The sequence below is a fragment of the Sceloporus occidentalis genome, unplaced genomic scaffold (assembly GCF_023333645.1).
Source record: "Sceloporus occidentalis isolate IW3139 unplaced genomic scaffold, rSceOcc1.0.p SCAF_67, whole genome shotgun sequence".
NCBI lineage: Eukaryota > Metazoa > Chordata > Lepidosauria > Squamata > Phrynosomatidae > Sceloporus > Sceloporus occidentalis.
This window is the reverse complement of record NW_028317047.1, coordinates 5,562,474-5,583,304: the sequence shown is the minus strand read 5'-3', so window position 1 is coordinate 5,583,304 and position 20,831 is coordinate 5,562,474. Positions and strand designations below refer to the sequence as shown.

The 20,831-nt window shown below is 37.5% G+C and overlaps 8 non-coding genes across 8 annotated transcripts; 3 read left to right on the top strand and 5 right to left on the bottom strand.

Moving 5' to 3' along the window:
* Positions 1-3,700: 3,700 nt before the first annotated feature.
* TRNAR-UCG (transfer RNA arginine (anticodon UCG)) lies at positions 3,701-3,773 on the top strand. Its single transcript has one exon. It is a non-coding gene; the product is annotated as a tRNA-Arg (tRNA).
* A 1,795-nt stretch (positions 3,774-5,568) lies between these two features.
* TRNAR-UCU (transfer RNA arginine (anticodon UCU)) lies at positions 5,569-5,656 on the bottom strand. Its single transcript is given in 2 exon segments — positions 5,569-5,604; positions 5,620-5,656. It is a non-coding gene; the product is annotated as a tRNA-Arg (tRNA).
* Positions 5,657-15,028: 9,372 nt separating this feature from the next.
* TRNAR-UCG (transfer RNA arginine (anticodon UCG)) lies at positions 15,029-15,101 on the top strand. Its single transcript has one exon. It is a non-coding gene; the product is annotated as a tRNA-Arg (tRNA).
* Positions 15,102-15,883: 782 nt separating this feature from the next.
* On the bottom strand, positions 15,884-15,994 carry TRNAL-CAA (transfer RNA leucine (anticodon CAA)). The gene is made up of 2 exons: positions 15,957-15,994; positions 15,884-15,929 (listed from the first exon to the last, which is right to left on the bottom strand). It is a non-coding gene; the product is annotated as a tRNA-Leu (tRNA).
* Positions 15,995-16,955: 961 nt separating this feature from the next.
* Positions 16,956-17,028, top strand: TRNAR-UCG (transfer RNA arginine (anticodon UCG)). The gene has a single exon. It is a non-coding gene; the product is annotated as a tRNA-Arg (tRNA).
* A 782-nt stretch (positions 17,029-17,810) lies between these two features.
* On the bottom strand, positions 17,811-17,920 carry TRNAL-CAA (transfer RNA leucine (anticodon CAA)). The gene is made up of 2 exons: positions 17,883-17,920; positions 17,811-17,855 (listed from the first exon to the last, which is right to left on the bottom strand). It is a non-coding gene; the product is annotated as a tRNA-Leu (tRNA).
* A 903-nt stretch (positions 17,921-18,823) lies between these two features.
* TRNAR-UCU (transfer RNA arginine (anticodon UCU)) lies at positions 18,824-18,911 on the bottom strand. The gene is given in 2 exon segments: positions 18,824-18,859; positions 18,875-18,911. It is a non-coding gene; the product is annotated as a tRNA-Arg (tRNA).
* A 1,101-nt stretch (positions 18,912-20,012) lies between these two features.
* TRNAL-CAA (transfer RNA leucine (anticodon CAA)) lies at positions 20,013-20,123 on the bottom strand. The gene is made up of 2 exons: positions 20,086-20,123; positions 20,013-20,047 (listed from the first exon to the last, which is right to left on the bottom strand). It is a non-coding gene; the product is annotated as a tRNA-Leu (tRNA).
* Between the last annotated feature and the right edge of the window lie 708 nt (positions 20,124-20,831).

The following is a 20,831-nucleotide window of genomic DNA, read 5'->3' as shown; positions in this document are numbered from 1 at the left end:
GGAAAAATCTTACTAAAAGATTGAAGGCACAAATTGAATCATCTAGAATAAAAAAAATTATACACAATGGAACAACTTGTATATCACCAACACAGATAGGCAATGCCTTTAAACAATATTATGAAACCTTATATAATTTACCCGAACCTAAGATTGCTACTACTGATATAGCTCAATTTTTAGAGACCTTGCATCTTCCAAAACTTTCTGCAGAAAAATTAATACAATTAAATCAACCACTAACAACTCAAGAGACTACTATTGCAATTCTTAATTTGAAAAAAGGGAAAGCTCCAGGCCCTGATGGCTTTTCAGCTATATTTTTTCCAATCTTGAACTCAGTAATTTCTCCCATCCTAACAAAATCTTTTAATTCTATTTCTACTGGAAGAAGTTTTCCAAAAGAGATGTTGGAGGTGAGTATATCGCCAATTCCGAAACCAGGGAAGGATCCTTCACTGGTTGCTAACTACAGGCCAATATCTCTCATCAATTTAGATGTGAAGATATATTCTAAGATCCTGGCCTCTAGATTGGCTCGAATAATACGAGATTTGATACATCCAGATCAGGCAGGATTCATTCCTGGTTCAATGTCATTGAATATATACATAGATATAAAATCTCTTCAGTTATAGTAGCTTTAGATGCCCAAAAGGCATTTGATAGGGTCAATTGGAAGTTCTTAGCTGAAACACTTCAAGCATTTGGTTTAACAGGTCTTTTTCATGACCTAACTATGGCCTTATATACATCTCCGGTCGCAAAGATTAGAGGCCCTTTTTTAGACTCAGATGTGTTTCACATTTATAATGGTACAAGGCAGGGCTGCCCGTTAGCTCCCCTGTTATATGCTCTAACAATTGAGCCTTTAGCTGCCTATATTAGAAACTCTTCTAATATTCATGGTATAAATATTGATAAACATGAATATAGTATTACCTTATATGCAGACAATGTTTTATTAACATTATCTGCACCCTTATTATCTATCCCTGCTTTTTTAAAAGGAATTGAAAAATTTGGATACTATTCTAATTACAAACTTAATTTATCAAAGACTCAGATGATTCCATTTTATCTCTCTGAGTCTCAGATATCTATAGCTCATGGGCATATTCAAAATAATGATCAGACACATCAAATTGATTATTTGGGGATTATAATCGGACCTATACTAGAAGATATCGCCAATATAAATCATAAGAAACTTTTTCTAGAAATAAAATCTTCTTGTCACGCACAGCGTATGGTAGAACCTGTAATCAGGTAGAGCAGTGTGTGCGAGTCCAATAGACAGAAAACCAGAGTCCAGTATAGAATAGCCAATGAGCAAGCCGAGGTCAGGAAGCCAGAAGTCAGGATCGTAGCAGGGTAAGCCGAGGTCAGGAAGCCAGAAGTCAGGATAAACGTGAGGAAAGCCAGAGTCAAACGCCAGGAGTCAGTATCAGGAACAAGCCGGGTCGGTAACGGGAAATCAACAGGAACGCGTACTGAGCAGACACTATACGAGATAGGTACAACCATCAGAAGGCAAGGCTGGAGTGTTTCTGAGGCTCTTAAATAAGCAGAGGAAGTCCAGGCAACAATTACTGAATTCCCGCCAAAAATTCAAAGTGCCGTTACGTCACTTCCGGTTCGCGGCCATCTTGGGATTGGCAGAACGTAAAAATCTAAAAGGAGCCGTAGTACCGGCTGGCGCCACTAGGTGGCGTGCAGCGGACCGCGTGCACGCAGCAGGACCGGACCTGGCTCCAACACAGGACGACCGACGCGTGGATCCGCGAGGTCTTCCCCTCCCTCGCGGCGGCTGAGGCTGTCTCGGAGAGGCGGGAGGTCTCCCTCTTCTCCGCGGCGGTTGCGGCTCCCGCGGCAAGGCGGGAGGTCTCCCCCTCTTCCGCGGCGGCTGCCGTGTAGAGGCGGGAGGTCTCCCCCTTCTTCTCGGCGGCTGCCGGGCCAGGTATGTGACACTTCTCTAGCAAATTGGATGAAACTTGAATTCTCTAGGATGGGTCGTATTAATATTCTTAAAGCTTACATAATTCCCAAAATTTTATATCTTTTTCGATTAATACCTTTTTAAGTTTCGAAAGATGTTATCTTAAAATGGGAAAACTTACTATCTCAATTTGTTTGGGCAGCTAAAATAATAAGATTACCCTCGGAGCTTCTTAAAAGACCTATTGAATCTGGGGGTTTAGGTTATCCTGATATAAAGGAACTATATGAAGCCTCTCAAGTAGCTTTTATGATGGCCTGGGGCTCTATAAAAGAGAAAAGCTCTTTGGGTTGGTATAATATAGAGAAATATAATCTTAAAAATCTCGACCCTTTCTTGTTGTTCTGGCTACCTCAATCCCAATTTCAGAAGAAAAAATTTCCGAGCTTAATAATTGCAGACATATTATCCTCTTTCTATAGAATCAAAAAAAGGTTTGCAAAAGGGATTCCATTTACAAAAAATTGTCCCCTGGATGTTCTATCATTTTACATACCTGATCTTGTACTGGACAATTGGAAAATCTCAGGAATAGAGCAGATAGGGGACCTTTATTTAGAGGGAAATCTGGCCTCTTTCTCTCTTATGACTGATAGATATATATTACCGTCAAGAGAAATCTTTAAATATATCAGATTAAAACATTTCTTAATATCAAACCCACCACCTGAATATAACCCTTGGTTGAAATTTATTACTTCGTGTATTTCTAAGGGAACACTGTCTAAGATTTTGAAATTTTTTAAAGATAATAAGACTCTTGATAAGTCTAAGGCACACAAACAATGGGAGAAAGAATTGGAAATTTCTATTCCCTTAGATTCTTGGTATAAAACATGGCAATTTACTAAAAAAGCAACTCACTGTATAAATCTTCAAGAACTCTTTTTTAAGATTATATATAGATGGTATATACGTATAGTTAAATTTCAACCAAAGAATGGAGACAGGTGCTGGCGATGCCATCTCGAATTAGGATCGCATAAACATATTTGGTGGGATTGTCAAAAACTAACTCAGTTTAAGATAAAAATATCTGAGCTTTATTTGGAATTGTTTGGGTCATATTTGGAACTCTCCCCTCAAAGATTTTTGTTTCATTTAGAGTTTATAGATATTAATAGTAATGAGCAGACCTTATGGGTTAATATACTTTTGGCGTTTAAAATCTGTATTGCTAGATATTGGAGAAAACAGGATTTGCCACATTGGCAAGAGATTAAATTGCAAATAAATTTACAAAGTAATGTAGAAAAATATTTTTTTCTGAAAGAAGCTAACTCAAGAGAGAGGTGTGAGTGCATTTGGCAGAAAAGGTTTCAAATAATAGATTAAAAATTCCCTGTGCAGTAATACAACCACAGCACTGCTCCAACGGCCTTTGTTTTAGATCGATTTTGGCCTTGATAATTTATAATCTCCCTCTCCTCCCAAAGAAACACTGAGCGTTTGAATACTTAAAATTATTATTTTTTAATGCTATGAGCTTTAAGGGAATACAACAAATATTCATATATGAATGTCTATGTATATGTTTCTATGTTGTTATGTACCATATGTATTTTAATGTTTTGTCTAACATCAGTCAGAGGAAGGACAGTGGTCATAAAAAGCATATTGTGGCATGTGAAGTAAAGGAAATATAGTTATGTTTCTCTATGAGAAACGTATCCACACATTTTTTCGCAAACTTTACATGCAGACCGCGTGACCTAATGGATAAGGCGTCTGACTTCGGATCAGAAGATTGAGGGTTCGAGTCCCTTCGTGGTCGGAGTTGCTGGAGCTTTGGTTCTGTTGTTCTTTAAAGTTCTTCCATATCAATGGAGGTCAGGCAAGTGGAAACCAAGATTTCAATAGTTTCTTTCCATGTTACGTGTCACCCAAGATCTTTAGTCTCTCTTGGTATGAAAGGCAGACATGTCAAAACTAAGATTTCAAATGTTTTTTTTCAATGTGCCATATGATCACCGAATGTAACCCCATCTTGGCCTACACGGTACCTCTACGGATAGTGCGTTGTTGCGAGATTTGATTCAATCAAAGTTGTCTGCAATTTACTCTTTCAAAAACTTTCAGCAAACATGAATTATTTTTCCAACTATTGTTATGAAGACTTTGGCTCAAAGCGGCTCCATAAGAGTCACAGGCACCCTTGATTTTCTGTTGTACACTTCCTAATCTCTTTCCCCCAAGAAATCTATGTGACAGCTATTGGAAAGTATCTACACCTGGGTCGTTATTTTCACCTCTTTCGGTATGTCTTGTCTCCAAAGTGCGGAATAAGACTCTCGCGTTCCGTCCAGACCTTGTGGCTTAATGGGTAAGGTGTCTGACTTTGGATTGGAAGATTGCAAATTTGAGTTGTCTTGAGGTTGCTGGTGGTTTAGATCCCCAGGTTACTGTTCTTTTGAGTCTAGAGATTGTACATTGCTGTCTTATGTTATGAAATCAATGTCTTCTGCAATGTACTCTTTCAACGCTTAAATTCAATCTTGGATTTTTTCTCAAAAAATTGTTGAATTAAACGAAGCTCAATGCACAAAAAAAGATGACTGTCAGAAGTGGGATTTGAACCCACACCTCCACATTGAGACCAGAAGACCCTCACAGAGAGAATATAGCATTCTTGTTTTTGGCACCTTTGACCACTCGGCCATCCTGACAAGCTACTGCTGCTACGAAAGAAGATATTTTTTTTACATGGTTTCAAGGCAAGGGACTAGCTCTTAGGGGACCTTTTGCCACTGCATTGGTTTAAAGTGGCTTCATTAGAGTCACAGGGTAAGCAGACTTGAGATCCTGCATGTGAAGGCTAAGATTTCACATGTGTTTTTTGATGTGCCATATGTCCATCAAACATATCGCCCCCTGGGCATGCAGGGTTCTTCTACGTATTGTGCGTTGCCAACACCTTTAATGAAATCAAAGTTGATTGCGATGTACTGTTTCAAACACTTAAAAGCAAACTTTAATTCTTTCTCCAACTATTGTTATGAAGACTTTGGCTCCAAGTGGCTCCATAAGAGTCACAGGGCACCTTTGATTTTCTGTTGTACATTTCCTTATCTTTTTGCCCAAAGAAATCTATGTGATCATCCTTTGTATAATGTGCCACAGGGCCCACTACTGAAACACATATCACACTAGAGTAAAATCTGTAAATTGTATTACAGACATTTTTCAGAGACAATTTGTGGATATTGCAACCTAAAACTAAACAAGCACATCAAATGCAGTCAAACACTGGAAAAAAAACACCACTCTAGTGGGACTCGAACCCACAACCTTTGAATATTGGCATTATTTTCGCATCAAAACTTTAATCTTACAAACGGAGCGCTAAACTGCTTTCCATACTTGTGTTAGATAGTTCTATTGTTTCAGATTACCATAATTTCTCACAGACAAATTGTGGATATTTGGAAATACAATTTAATGCTTCAATTAAAATCTGTCAGATTAAGATCTGTCAATAGTATTACAGAAATTTTTCAGAGACAATTTGTGGATATTGCAACTTACAACTAAACAAGAACATCAAATGCAGTCAACCACTGGAAAAACAACGACTCAGGTGGGACTCGAACCCACAACCTTTGAATGCCATGCTCAAGTGCTAGAAGTCCAATGCGCTATCCATTGCGCCACAGAGCCTAGATATGTAGTCAGAAAACGTCATGAATCCACCTATCTGACTCACGCATAATCCTTCGTACATAGATGTTTCAAATGCATTAGTCGTTTCTGTGTCCTATGTTTGTCTGCGTGTTCTTAATTAACATCAGTCAGAGGAAGGACAGTGGTCATAAAAAGCATATTGTGCCATGTGAAGTAAAGGAAATATAGTTATGTTTCTCTATGAGAAACGTATCCACACATTTTTTCACAAACTTTACATGCAGACAGCGTGGCCTAATGGATAAGGCATCTGACTTCGGATCAGAAGATTGAGGGTTCGAGTCCCTTCATGGTCGGAGTTGATGGAGGTTTGGTTTTGTTGTTCTTTAGAGTTCTTCCATATCAATGAATGTCAGGCAAGTGGAAACTAAGATTTCAACAGTTTCTTTCCATGTTACGTGTCACCCAAGAGTTTTAGTCCCTCTTGGTATGAAAGGCAGACATGTCAAAACTAAGATTTCAAGTGTTTTTTTTCAATGTGCCATATGATCACCGAATGTAACCCCATCTTGGCCTACACGGTACCTCTACGGATAGTGCGTTGTTGCGAGATTTGATTCAATCAAAGTTGTCTGCAATTTACTCTTTCAAAAACTTGTTTTTTTTATTTTTTTTTATTAGACCACATCACATACAATATAAAGAAAAACATATATATAAGCAGAAAGTGCCGATAATAAATATAGCAGCATATGTATACATATATTCATCATTCCACTTATAAATATAGCAGCATATATGTGCAGATATTCATCATTCCACTTACAGAGAATGGAACAAGTTTTCTACTTTGGATATATAAGTTATTGATGCATCTAAAATTGCAATATAAAACATATACAACACAATTAGACCGGGATTACAGCAAAACTTCCCAGTCTATACCCCACAACGAGAAAAAGAAGAAAAACAAAAAAAAAAACAAAAAAAAACAAAAAAAACCACAAGAAAAAAAGAATCACCAACAAACCATCCATACAATACATTCAAACTGTCAAGCCAAGTTGATATAATCAGTATGTTTATACGTTATGTTATAAATTTGGGAGAATGTCAGGGTGCCGAGTCAGCCACGGTCTCCAGATGTTATGGAATTTCTGTAAACACTGGTGAGATAGAAAAAAGCATTCAAACATTGATGGCTGATTTGATTCACCACATGATCCAAAGAAATAGATAATGATTGTAGCCATTGTCTAGCTAAAATTATCTTCATGGCTAGCAAGCATTGTACTATAAAAGCCCTTTGGTTAAATCGAAATCCGTTTAAATCAAAATGTAGTAGGGCTCTTCGCATAGTAGGTGCTATGTTTTGATTTAAAGTATCAGAAATGAGCTTAAATATATCTTGCCAAATACTTTGGATCTGTGGGCATTCCCACCAGATATGGGAGAATGATCCTAAAGAAGAACGGCATCTCCAACAGAGAGGGGACGCATTATAATTAAATTTACACTGTTTCACCGGGGTTATATACCATCTCCACATTATCTTGTAATGCAGTTCAATCATGTTGAGGCAATGCGAAATTTTATTAATTTCAAATAAACTACCAATCCATATATTTAAATCTATCAGACACTTTAAGTCTGATTGCCATGATTTTAATGCAATATGAACAAGGGGAGTTTCTATTTCTTCAAGCAGTATATACCACTTTTTTAGGCTTTTTAGAATAATTTCTGTAGAAAACATATCGCAGATCTTTTGACTCAAAATAGATGAGGACTGCACATACAAATGAGATCTAACATAGAAAGTTATCCTAAAGACATTGAAGGACTCCAGATTGCCGAATTCAAATTCCTCTGAGAGCTGAGAGAACGTTTTTGTTTTATCCTGTATCAAAATATCTATAATCCTTTTATTCCTATAGTTGGTCCAGTTTCTCAAATTTAATTGGGAGATATTATACTGGAGAGTTTCAAGCGGAGCTGTTGAAACTATTTTATTACGGAGGCCTAATCAAGGCTTAATATACTCCCAAAACTCCATAGAACTATGGAGAGTAATTGGTAGGTTATTTCTAATTGATTTAAGCTTAAAATGATGTAGCCAAAGTATGCATTCCAGATTTGAGAAGCCTGTCAGCTCTTGCTCAATCACAAACCAATCTAACAACGGGAGCCTGACCGGAATCATTTGAAGAAGATATAACCATTTGGGGACTATATAGGATCTAATGACATTCATTCTACCAAGCCAAGAAATAAAAAGGCCTTTCCACTCTTTAATTTGCTTAATCAATTCATCTCGTAATTTACTAAAGTTAACTTCTATAATTTCCGAAATCTTGATTGGGATTACAACCCCCAGGTAGTCGATTTTATCGGTCGCCCAAGAGAATTCGAAGGATTCCTCAATGCTAGTTTTTGATGAAGCCGAGATATTCATCATTACAGCTTGTGTTTTTGTGATATTCAATTTATAATTCGAGAAGCTGCTAAATAAATTAATTTCGGCCATCAAATGATCAACTGAATTTAACGGATCATACAGAGATAGTAATATGTCATCCGCGTATAGACAAAGTTTATTTTCCAAATCACCAATTCTTATTCCTTTAATGCTTTTATTGAGTCTAATTCTCGAAGCTAATGGTTCTAATGTGAGAATATATAGCAAAGGTGCCAATGGGCAACCTTGTCGAGTCCCGTTATTTAATCTAAAACGTTCCGATTTAAAGCCTTGACCAACTACCATTGCGGTTGGTGTTGTATACAACGCCATAACAGCTCGAATAAAGCCTTCACCAAAGCCATAAGACCTCAATGTCTGTTCTAAGAAGGTCCAGTTAACCCGGTCAAAGGCCTTTTCCGCGTCCAAAGCCAAGAGGATTGATGGAATTTCATGAGTGGTTACATATTCTACTATGTCAATAATCTTACGGACATTATCACTAGATTGTCTTCCTTTTATAAAGCCAGACTGATCTCTACAAATTAACTGTGGGCACAATGGTTTTAAACGGGCAGCTAGTATTGAAGAGTATATTTTAGTATCCAAATTAATCAAAGAGATTGGCCTATAATCGGCACTCTTTCCCAGCTTTAGGTATAGGAAGAATAATAGCCTCCAACATGCCATTAGGAAAGGACTTATTTGCGCTGATTTCGTTGAACATACTTGTTAGGTGCGGAACTATCAATTTGGACAGTTTTTTATAAAACAGTGCTGTATATCCGTCGGGACCAGGAGCTTTACGTACTTTTAGTTTTTTTATCGCTACATTTACTTCACTCTCCAAAAAGGGAGCGTCCAATTGTTCTATCAATGTATCAGTCAACTTCGGCAATCTGGAGTCCTGCAGATATTGTCTCATCTGTACATCATCTTGGGATTGACCTACAATATTATACAGGGATGTATCAAACTTACCAAAAGATGTCCCAATATTATCAGGACTAGAAATATATTTATCCCCATCTATAAGTTTAAGAATTCGATTTTTTAAATTTCTATTTTTTAATTGGTTGGTAAGCTGTTTCTCTGCCCGGTTCCCAGCGTAGTAGAATTTTTGCTTTAACTTAATCAAATTATAATTTGCTTTACTTATTAAACGGTCCTCAATTTCTTTTTTGATTTTAATCATATTCATAATGTCTTGTTCTCCATGAGATTGACCGCACTTCCTTTTTAAATTACTCAATGAAATATATAGATCAGACAATTTTTCTTTTCCTTTTTTCCTATTATATGCATCTTTTTTAATTAAATATCCTCTCAAGACACATTTATAAGCGCACCAGATATTACCCAGACTCATATTATGCGTCAAATTCTCAAGAAAAAACTGAGTGGTCGTCTGGGAAATGTAATCAAGAGAATCCTTACAGCCTAATGATGATTCATTTATCCAAGGGCGTAAAGTCAAATGAAATTTCTTTTCTATTTCCAGACAAACTGGATCATGATCTGTCCAGGCTGCATTTCCTATACTAATGCGCTTACAATCTGAAATCACGTTCGCTGTAGTTAATATAAGATCTATACGTGAAAAAGTCTTATGTCGACCCGAAAAAAAGGTATAATCTTTGTCTGCCGGTCTCAACGTCCTCCAAATGTCATAGAGTTTATATTTACCAAGAGTAATACTGAAAGCATTAGATAAATTAACTTGATTTCTGTTAGGAGTTCTACCTCGGGGACTGGGAGTGTCCAATACTGCATCAGGAGCACAATTAAAGTCCCCCATACACAAAAAGGTTCCCTGGGTATATTTCTGAATTTTTTGTAGTGTGCCATTTAAGAAATGGTTCTGTTTATAATTAGGTGCATATATATTCAAAATAGAAAATAATCTCTCGTCTAATTTACACACTATGAAAACATATCTAGCGTGAGAATCCTTCTGCTTATAGATCAACTCAACTTTAATTTTATTTGAGATTAGGATAGCTACACCTCGCTTTTTCCTGCTAGGTAACGATGAATGTTCAAGCACCATATATCTTTTATTGTTCAGTCTGTAGATATCTGCATTTTTCAAATGTGTTTCTTGGACGCAACATATGTCTATATGATGATTATTTATATAATTGAATAGCGAATATCTGTTATGAGGCAGATTTAAACCTTGAACATTCAACAAAATAATCTTAAATAGATCTTCCATGTTTCGGATGGTTATTATAACTAACATAAACCTGATAAGGCTTGACACCCTCACAATCCATACATCCTACATCCACACACAAATAACACAATTTACAAAAATTAATGGAAGCCCAAATACTATCCAAACATCGGAGAAAAAACCCAACATTCTCCCAGGACATAGTAACTCCACCTTGTTGAGGAGCTATACGGGAACTAATCTATATTGAGGAAAGAATAATAAATAGACCAAATGGGTGAGGGGGAAAAAAAAAAACAAAAAAAAAAACGAAAAAATAAACAAAAAAAAAAAACTAGTGTATTTGGCAGTTAATCATATTAATCTTGTCTATGCCAAAATTAATCCTAAGTGATCAATAAAGATATCTTAGGGAAATAAGATCCCGTAAAAATATAAAAGATTTAAGTTATAAGTATAATTATGTGTTAAGTGGCATATATCGTGAAATTAGAAACACCATACTCCAAATGGTAAAATGCTTTATATCTAATTACATTTTTTTTTAAAACTAAGTGTGGATTAAATTATATCATTATTGCATATGTACATACCCTTCAAATCCATTAATTCACCAATACCTGTAGTTTAATAATAGCACAAGTGAATATTCCTCCTACACTCCTTCAAAAACCATATAATATGAGATTACACCTATATAATTTTGTATAAATAACACACACTAAAAAAAAAAAAAAAAATCCCCCCCCAGAAGTCGCGCATCCGCGAGATTATTATTGCAAACCATGTACTACATTTCCTTTAAGCCAACTCCTAGCTTCATCAACCGTTGATAGCTTAACTGGTTGATGCTGAGCGGACATAATAAACAATTTTACTGGGAATCCCCACGAGTATCTAATATTTTGCTCTCTCAAAATCTTGGTCACTTCTTTAAATTCAAATCTCTTTTGTCTAGTAAATAGAGAGAGATCTTGAAAGAACATTAAGTTTTGAAATTTATCTACTTTCGGAACATATTTACTTGTTGCCAATAATATTTTGTATCGTATAAAGAAAGTTGAGAAGCGAATAATTATATCTCTGGGTTTTCCTTCAGCAAGATTCTTTGGTTTTAACGTTCTGTGTACACGTTCAATCATATCGTCTCTATCAACATCACGGATGCCCATATCTAAAAACAATTCTTTCAAATACGTTCTGATAGAGTCCTGCTTAATATCCTCCGAAATGCCATGTATCCTTAAGTTCTTCCTGCGTGTGCGATCCTCGGCGTCATTTAATTTTTGTTCCAGGTTTCTTATGATGTTCTCTTTATGGTTAAGGTCATCTTTAATTGATTTTAACTCTAATTCAAGAAACTCATTCTTTTGCATAATTAGATTGAAACATTCTTGCGTTTTTTTAAATTCACTTTTCCACTCCATGTTCACTTTCATGAGTTCATCTTTAAATGAGTTCAGCTGAGATTCCATACATAATTGCAAATATTCTTTGGTAATCATTTGAGTAGATTGTGCTGCAGGACTTAAAGAGTGTCTTCCAATTTCATCAATAGTGGAATCAGATAAGCACACAGATTCCTCCATTTTCCTATGAACCTGGGGTGAAAATAGCATAGAAATCTTTTTTTCTTTTTTTTGGTCTAGATCTCTTTTCTCTCTTTTTTTTGATTTTGGATCCTCTCTTTTTGACGCCATTGTGTCCTCTTTATTATTGTAAATATCGAAATAAACAAATAAAAAGATTATGACTATATTTTTTTTCTTTTTCTTTTTTTTTTTCTTTTTCTTTTTTACTTTTTTTTCCCTCTCCTTTTCCTTGTTTTTTTTTTCTTTCTTTCTTTTTTTTTCTTCTTATAACCACAGTTCAAGTATTGAGTGATAATCAAAATTTTATAAATTCATTAGTGAAGTATGTGTCAAAATTCATTAGTGAAGTATGTGTCAAAATATGAATCAAAATATATGATCCCAAAATCAATAATTTATATATAGACCATGATCCACTAGTTGATTAGAATCACAGAGACAAATCAAATTTCACCTCCTTCCAAGCTTGATTAGATTAAGGTGTCCTATTCCAGCATAATTATAATAATTAATAATTTAAATTAGATTTCAACATGATTAGAAGACGCAAGCCGTATCACGTAGTGGAGATAAACTGGATCAGTTAATTCCATCCAAATCTGAATTCATGTGTATAGATAATGGGTTGATAACATAATTGATAGCATGATTGATAGCATGATTGGTAAAGTTGAATTCATATAAAGGGATCAATTTTCTTACTCCTGTGTAGCTTGATTAAATTATAAAGTCTGTTTTCCAACATGATTAAGTTATAAAGTCTGTTTCCAACATGATTATAGTACTTTCAATATATTAGTATAATCATACATTTTTTCCCTTTTCCTTTTCTTTTTTCAATGGAAATATCCCTAGATCTGTTACCAAATTAGAATCTCCTCCACCATCATGATTGTAATATAGACAGGTTCCAAAAAATAATTCCAATCTTGATCCAAAAATAAATAAATAAATAAATAAATAAATAGAAAGTACTTTTGACGATTTCCAGGAACTCTGAAGATCCCACTCGGACACCTGCCACAGCTCCTCAGGATCAAAAATCTGTAGCGCGTTTCCCCGCCAAATATTAGATTTCTCTCGGTCTCATTCCAGCTTCCAGCATAACGGCAACATAGCCGAGTCCTTCAATATGGAGCATCAATCGGTAGCTGCCACACCTCAGGATGTTCTCCCGGGGTTGCTGCAACCGAAGAACTTCCAAAGAAGCCGGGGGAAGAAACCGTACGCTAGCCACACGCTGAGAGTTCGCAGCAAGATCGTCAGGCATACCGGGGAGGCAGATCGCAGGACGCCATCACCTGAAGTTCATCCCGCACGCTCCAACGCTCCACCCCGTGAGGGTCTCACGTCATCACACCACCGTCCAGTTTTTTTTTATCTTCTTTTTCCAACTATTGTTATGAAGACTTTGGCTCAAAGCGGCTCCATAAGAGTCACAGGCACCCTTGATTTTCTGTTGTACACTGCCTAATCTCTTTCCCCCAAGAAATCTATGTGACAGCTATTGGAAAGTATCTACACCTGGGTCGTTATTTTCACCTCTTTCGGTATGTCTTGTCTCCAAAGTGCGGAATAAGACTCTCGCGTTCCGTCCAGACCTCGTTGCTTAATTGGTAAGGTGTCTGACTTTGGATTGGAAGATTGCGGATTTGAGTTGTCTTGAGGTTGCTGGTGATTTAGATCCCCAGGTTACTGTTCTTTTGAGTCTAGAGATTGTACATTGCTGTCTTATGTTATGAAATCAATGTCTTCTGCAATGTACTCTTTCAACGCTTAAATTCAGTCTTGGATCTCAAAAAATTGTTGAATTAAATGAAGCTCAAAGCACAAAAGAAAGATGACTGTCAGAAGGGGGATTTGATCCCATGCCTCCACATGGAGACTAGGAGACCCTGGCAGAGAGAAGATAGCATTCTTGAGTCTGGAGCCTTAGACCACTCAGGCATCTTGACAAGCTACTGCTGTTAAGAAAGTAGATATTTTTTTACATGGTTTCAAGGCAAGGGACTAGCTCTTAGGGGACCTTTTGCCACTGCATTGGTTTAAAGTGGCTTCATTAGAGTCACAGGGTAAGCAGACTTGAGATCCTGCATGTGAAGGCTAAGATTTCACATGTGTTTTTTGATGTGCCATATGTCCACCAAACTTATCGCCCCCTGGGCATGCAGGGTTCTTCTACGTATTGTGCGTTGCCACCACCTTTAATGAAATCAAAGTTGATTGCGATGTACTGTTTCAAACACTTAAAAGCAAACTTTAATTCTTTCTCCAACTATTGTTATGAAGACTTTGGCTCCAAGTGGCTCCATAAGAGTCACAGGGCACCCTTGATTTTCTTTTGTACATTTCCTAATCTTTTTGCCCAAAGAAATCTATGTGATCATCCTTTGTATAATGTGCCACAGGGCCCACTACTGAAACACATTTCACACTAGAGTAAAATCTGTCAATTGTATTACAGACATTTTTCAGAGACAATTTGTGGATATTGCAACCTAAAACTAAACAAGCACATCAAATGCAGTCAACCACTGGAAAAAAAACACCACTCTAGTGGGACTCGAACCCACAACCTTTGAATATTGGCATTATTTTCGCATCAAAACTTTAATCTTACAAACGGAGCGCTAAACTGCTTTCCATACTTGTGTTAGATAGTTCTATTGTTTCAGATTACCATAATTTCTCACAGACAAATTGTGGATATTTGGAAATACAATTTAATGCTTCAATTAAAATCTGTCAGATTAAGATCTGTCAATAGTATTACAGAAATTTTTCAGAGACAATTTGTGGATATTGCAACTTACAACTAAACAAGAACATCAAATGCAGTCAACCACTGGAAACATAGCAACACTGGTGGGACTTGAACCCACAACCTTTGAATGCCTTGCCAAGTGCTAGAAGTCCAATGCGCCACAGAGCCTCGATATGTAGACGGCAAACGTCATGAAACCACCTATCTGACTCACGCATAATCCTTCGTACATAGATGTTTCAAATGCATTATTCGTTTCTGTGTCCTATGTTTGTCTGCGTGTTCTTAATTAACATCAGTCAGAGGAAGGACAGTGGTCATAAAAAGCATATTGTGGCATGTGAAGTAAAGGAAATATAGTTATGTTGCTCTATGAGAAACGTATCCACACATTTTTTCGCAAATGTTACATGCAGACCACGTGGCCTAATGGATAAGACGTCTGACTTCGGATCAGAAGATTGAGGGTTCGAGTCCCTTCGTGGTCGGAGTTGATGGAGGGTTGGTTTTGTTGTTCTTTAGAGTTCTTCCATATCAATGAATGTCAGGCAAGTGGAAACTAAGATTTCAACAGTTTCTTTCCATGTTACGTGTCACCCAAGATTTTTAGTCCCTCTTGGTATGAAAGGCAGACATGTCAAAACTAAGATTTCAAGTGTTTTTTTTCAATGTGCCATATGATCACCGAATGTAACCCCATCTTGGCCTACACGGTACCTCTACGGATAGTGCGTTGTTGTGAGATTTGATTCAATCAAAGTTGTCTGCAATTTACTCTTTCAAAAACTTTGAGCAAACATTAATTCTTTTTCCAACTATTGTTATGAAGACTTTGGCTCAAAGCGGCTCCATAAGAGTCACAGGCACCCTTGATTTTCTGTTGTACACTTCCTAATCTCTTTCCCCCAAGAAATCTATGTGACAGCTATTGGAAAGTATCTACACCTGGGTCGTTATTTTCAACTCTTTCGGTATGTCTTTTCTCCAAAGTGCGGAATAAGACTATCGCTTTCTGTCTGGACCTCGTGGCTTAATGGGTAAGGTGTCTGACTTGGGATTGGAAGATTGCGGATTTGAGTTGTCTTGAGGTTGCTGGTGGTTTAGATCCCCAGGTTACTGTTCTTTCGAGTCTAGAGATTGTACATTGCTGTCTTATGTTATGAAATCAATGTCTTCTGCAATGTACTCTTTCAACGCTTAAATTCAATCTTGGATTCTTTCTCAAAAAATTGTTGAATTAAACGAAGCTCAAAGCACAAAAAGAGATGACTGTCAGAAGTGGGATTTGAACCCACGCCTCCACATGGAGACCAGAAGACCCTCACAGAGAGAAGATAGCATTACTTGAGTCTGGCGCCTTAGACCACTCGGCCATCCTGACAAGCTACTGCTGCAACGAAAGAAGATATTTTTTTTACATGGTTTCAAGGCAAGGGACTAGCTCTTAGGGGACCTTTTGCCACTGCATTGGTTTAAAGTGGCTTCATTAGAGTCACAGGGTAAGCAGACTTGAGATCCTGCATGTGAAGGCTAAGATTTCACATGTGTTTTTTGATGTGCCATATGACCACCAAACTTATCGCCCTCTGGGCATGCAGGGTTCTTCTACGTATTGTGCGTTGCCAACACCTTTAATGAAATCAAAGTTGATTGCGATGTACTGTTTCAAACACTTAAAGGCAAACTTTAATTCTTTCTCCAACTATTGTTATGAAGACTTTGGCTCCAAGTGGCTCCATAAGAGTCACAGGGCACCCTTGATTTTCTGTTGTACATTTCCTAATCTTTTTGCCCAAAGAAATCTATGTGATCATCTTTTGTATAATGTGCCACAGGGCCCACTACTGAAACACATTTCACACTAGAGTAAAATCTGTCAATTGTATTACAGACATTTTTCAGAGACAATTTGTGGATATTGCAACCTAAAACTAAACAAGCACATCAAATGCAGTCAACCACTGGAAAAAAAACACCACTCTAGTGGGACTCGAACCCACAACCTATGAATATTGGCATTATTTTCGCATCAAAACTTTAATCTTACAAACGGAGCGCTAGAAGTCCAATGCGCTATCCATTGCGCCACAGAGCCTCGATATGTAGACGGAAAACGTCATGAAACCACCTATCTGACTCACGCATAATCCTTCGTACATAGATGTTTCAAATGCATTAGTCGTTTCTGTGTCCTATGTTTGTCTGCGTGTTCTTAATTAACATCAGTCAGAGGAAGGACAGTGGTCATAAAAAGCATATTGTGGCATGTGAAGTAAAGGAAATATAGTTATGTTGCTCTATGAGAAACGTATCCACACATTTTTTCGCAAACGTTACATGCAGACCGCGTGGCCTAATGGATAAGGCGTCTGGCTTCGGATCAGAACATTGAGGGTTCGAGTCCCTTCGTGGTCGGAGTTGATGGAGATTTGGTTTTGTTGTTCTTTAGAGTTCTTCCATATCAATGAATGTCAGGCAAGTGGAAACTAAGATTTCAACAGTTTCTTTCCATGTTACGTGTCACCCAAGATTTTTAGTCCCTCTTGGTATGAAAGGCAGACATGTCAAAACTAAGATTTCAAGTGTTTTTTTTCAATGTGCCATATGATCACCGAATGTAACCCCATCTTGGCCTACACGGTACCTCTACGGATAGTGCGTTGTTGTGAGATTTGATTCAATCAAAGTTGTCTGCAATTTACTCTTTCAAAAACTTTCAGCAAACATTAATTCTTTTTCCAACTATTGTTATGAAGACTTTGGCTCAAAGCGGCTCCATAAGAGTCACAGGCACCCTTGATTTTCTGTTGTACACTTCCTAATCTCTTTCCCCCAAGAAATCTATGTGACAGCTATTGGAAAGTATCTACACCTGGGTCGTTATTTTCACCTCTTTCGGTATGTCTTGTCTCCAAAGTGCGGAATAAGACTCTCGCGTTCCGTCCAGACCTCGTTGCTTAATGGGTAAGGTGTCTGACTTTGGATTGGAAGATTGCGGAGTTGAGTTGTCTTGAGGTTGCTGGTGGTTTAGATCCCCAGGTTACTGTTCTTTTGAGTCTAGAGATTGTACATTGCTGTCTTATGTTATGAAATCAATGTCTTCTGCAATGTACTCTTTCAACGCTTAAATTCAATCTTGGATTCTTTCTCAAAAAATTGTTGAATTAAACGAAGCTCAAAGCACAAAAAGAGATGACTGTCAGAAGTGGGATTTCACCCACGCCTCCACATGGAGACCAGAAGACCCTCACAGAGAGAAGATAGCATTACTTGAGTCTGGCGCCTTAGACCACTCGGCCATCCTGACAAGCTGCTGCTGCTACGCAAGAAGATATTTTTTTTATATGGTTTCAAGGCAAGGGACTAGCTCTTAGGGGACCTTTTGCCACTGCATTGGTTTAAAGTGGCTTCATTAGAGTCACAGGGTAAGCAGACTTGAGATCCTGCATGTGAAGGCTAAGATTTCACATGTGTTTTTTGATGTGCCATATGACCACCAAACTTATCGCCCTCTGGGCATGCAGGGTTCTTCTACGTATTGTGCGTTGCCAACACCTTTAATGAAATCAAAGTTGATTGCGATGTACTGTTTCAAACACTTAAAGGCAAACTTTAATTCTATCTCCAACTATTGTTATGAAGACTTTGGCTCCAAGTGGCTCCATAAGAGTCACAGGGCACCCTTGATTTTCTGTTGTACATTTCCTAATCTTTTTGCCCAAAGAAATCTATGTGATCATCCTTTGTATAATGTGCCACAGGGCCCACTACTGAAACACATTTCACACTAGAGTAAAATCTGTCAATTGTATTACAGACATTTTTCAGAGACAATTTGTGGATATTGCAACCTAAAACTAAACAAGCACATCAAATGCAGTCAACCACTGGAAAAAAAACACCACTCTAGTGGGACTCGAACCCACAACCTTTGAATATTGGCATTATTTTCGCATCAAAACTTTAATCTTACAAACGGAGCGCTAAACTGCTTTCCACACTTGTGTTAGATAGTTCTATTGTTTCAGATTACCATAATTTCTCACAGACAAATTGTGGATATTTGGAAATACAATTTAATGCTTCAATTAAAATCTGTCAGATTAAGACCTGTCAATAGTATTACAGAAATTTTTCAGAGACAATTTGTGGATATTGCAACTTACAACTAAACATGAACATCAAATGCAGTCAACCACTGGAAATTTAATAACTCTGGTGGGACTTGAACCCACAACCTTTGAATGCCTTGCTCAAGTGCTAGAAGTCCAATGGGCTATCCATTGCACCACAGAGCCTAGATATGTAGACAGAAAACGTCATGAATCCACCTATCTGACTCACGCATAATCCTTCGTACATAGATGTTTCAAATGCATTAGTCGTTTCTGTGTCCTATGTTTGTCTGCGTGTTCTTAATTAACATCAGTCAGAGGAAGGACAGTGGTCATAAAAAGCATATTGTGCCATGTGAAGTAAAGGAAATATAGTTATGTTTCTCTATGAGAAACGTATCCACACATTTTTTTCTCAAACTTTACATGCAGACTGCGTGGCCTAATAGAAAAGGCATCTGACTTCGGATCAGAAGATTGAGGGTTCGAGTCCCTTCGTGGTTGGAGTTGCTGGAGGTTTGGTTCTGTTGTTCTTAAAAGTTCTTCGATATCAATGAATGTCAGGGAAGTGGAAACTAAGATTTCAATAGTTTCTTTCCATGTTATGTGTCACCCAAGATCTTTAGTCCCTCTTGGTTTGAAAGGCAGACATGTCAAAACTAAGATTTCAAGTGTTTTTTTTCAATGTGCCATATGATCACCGAATGTAACCCCATCTTGGCCTACACGGTACCTCTACGGATAGTGCGTTGTTGCGAGATTTGATTCAATCAAAGTTGTCTGCAATTTACTCTTTCAAAAACTTTCAGCAAACATGAATTCTTTTTCCAACTATTGTTATGAAGACTTTGGCTCAAAGCGGCTCCATAAGAGTCACAGGCACCCTTGATTTTCTGTTGTACACTTCCTAATCTCTTTCCCCCAAGAAATCTATGTGACAGCTATTGGAAAGTATCCGACCTGGGTCGTTATTTTCAACTCTTTCGGTATGTCTTGTCTCCAAAGTGCGGAATAAGACTATCGCTTTCTGTCCAGACCTCGTGGCTTAATGGGTACGGTGTCTGACTTTGGATTGGAAGATTGCGGATTTGAGTTGTCTTGGGGTTGCTGATGGTTTAGATCCCCAGGTTACTGTGTTTTGAGTCTAGAGATTGTACATTGCTGTCTTATGTTATGAAATCAATGTCTTCTGCAATGTACTCTTTCAACGCTTAAATTCAATCTTGGATTCTTTCTCAAAAAATTGTTGAATTAAACGAAGCTCAAAGCACAAAAAGAGATGATTGTCAGAAGTGGGATTTGAACCCACGCCTCCACATGGAGACGAGAAGACCCTCACAAAGAGAATATAGCATTACTTGAATCTGGCGCCTTAGACCACTCGGCCATCCTGACAAGCTACAGCTGCTCCGAAAGAAGATATTTTTTTTACATGGTTTCAAGGCAAGGGACTAGCTCTTAGGGGACCGTTTGCCACTGCATTGGTTTAAAGTGGCTTCATTAGAGTCACAGGGTAAGCAGACTTGAGATCCTGCATGTGAAGGCTAAGATTTCACATGTGTTTTTTGATGTGCCATATGACCACCAAACTTATCGCCCTCTGGGCATGCAGGGTTCTTCTACGTATTGTGCGTTGCCAACACCTTTAATGAAATCAAAGTTGATTGCGATGTACTGTTTCAAACACTAAAAAAAAAAGGCAAACTTTAATTCTTTCTCCAACTATTGTTATGAAGACTTTGGCTCCAAGTGGCTCCATAAGAGTCACAGGGCACCCTTGATTTTCTGTTGTACATTTCCTAATCTTTTTGCCCAAAGAAATCTATGTGATCATCCTTTGTATAATGTGCCACAGGGCCCACTACTGAAACACATTTCACACTAGAGTAAAATCTGTCAATTGTATTACAGACATTTTTCAGAGACAATTTGTGGATATTGCAACCTAAAACTAAACAAGCACATCAAATGTAGTCAACCACTGGAAAAAAAACACGACTCTAGTGGGTCTCGAACCCACAACCTTTGAATATTGGCATTATTTTCGCATCAAAACTTTAATCTAAACTGCTTTCCACACTTGTGTTAGATCGTTCTATTGTT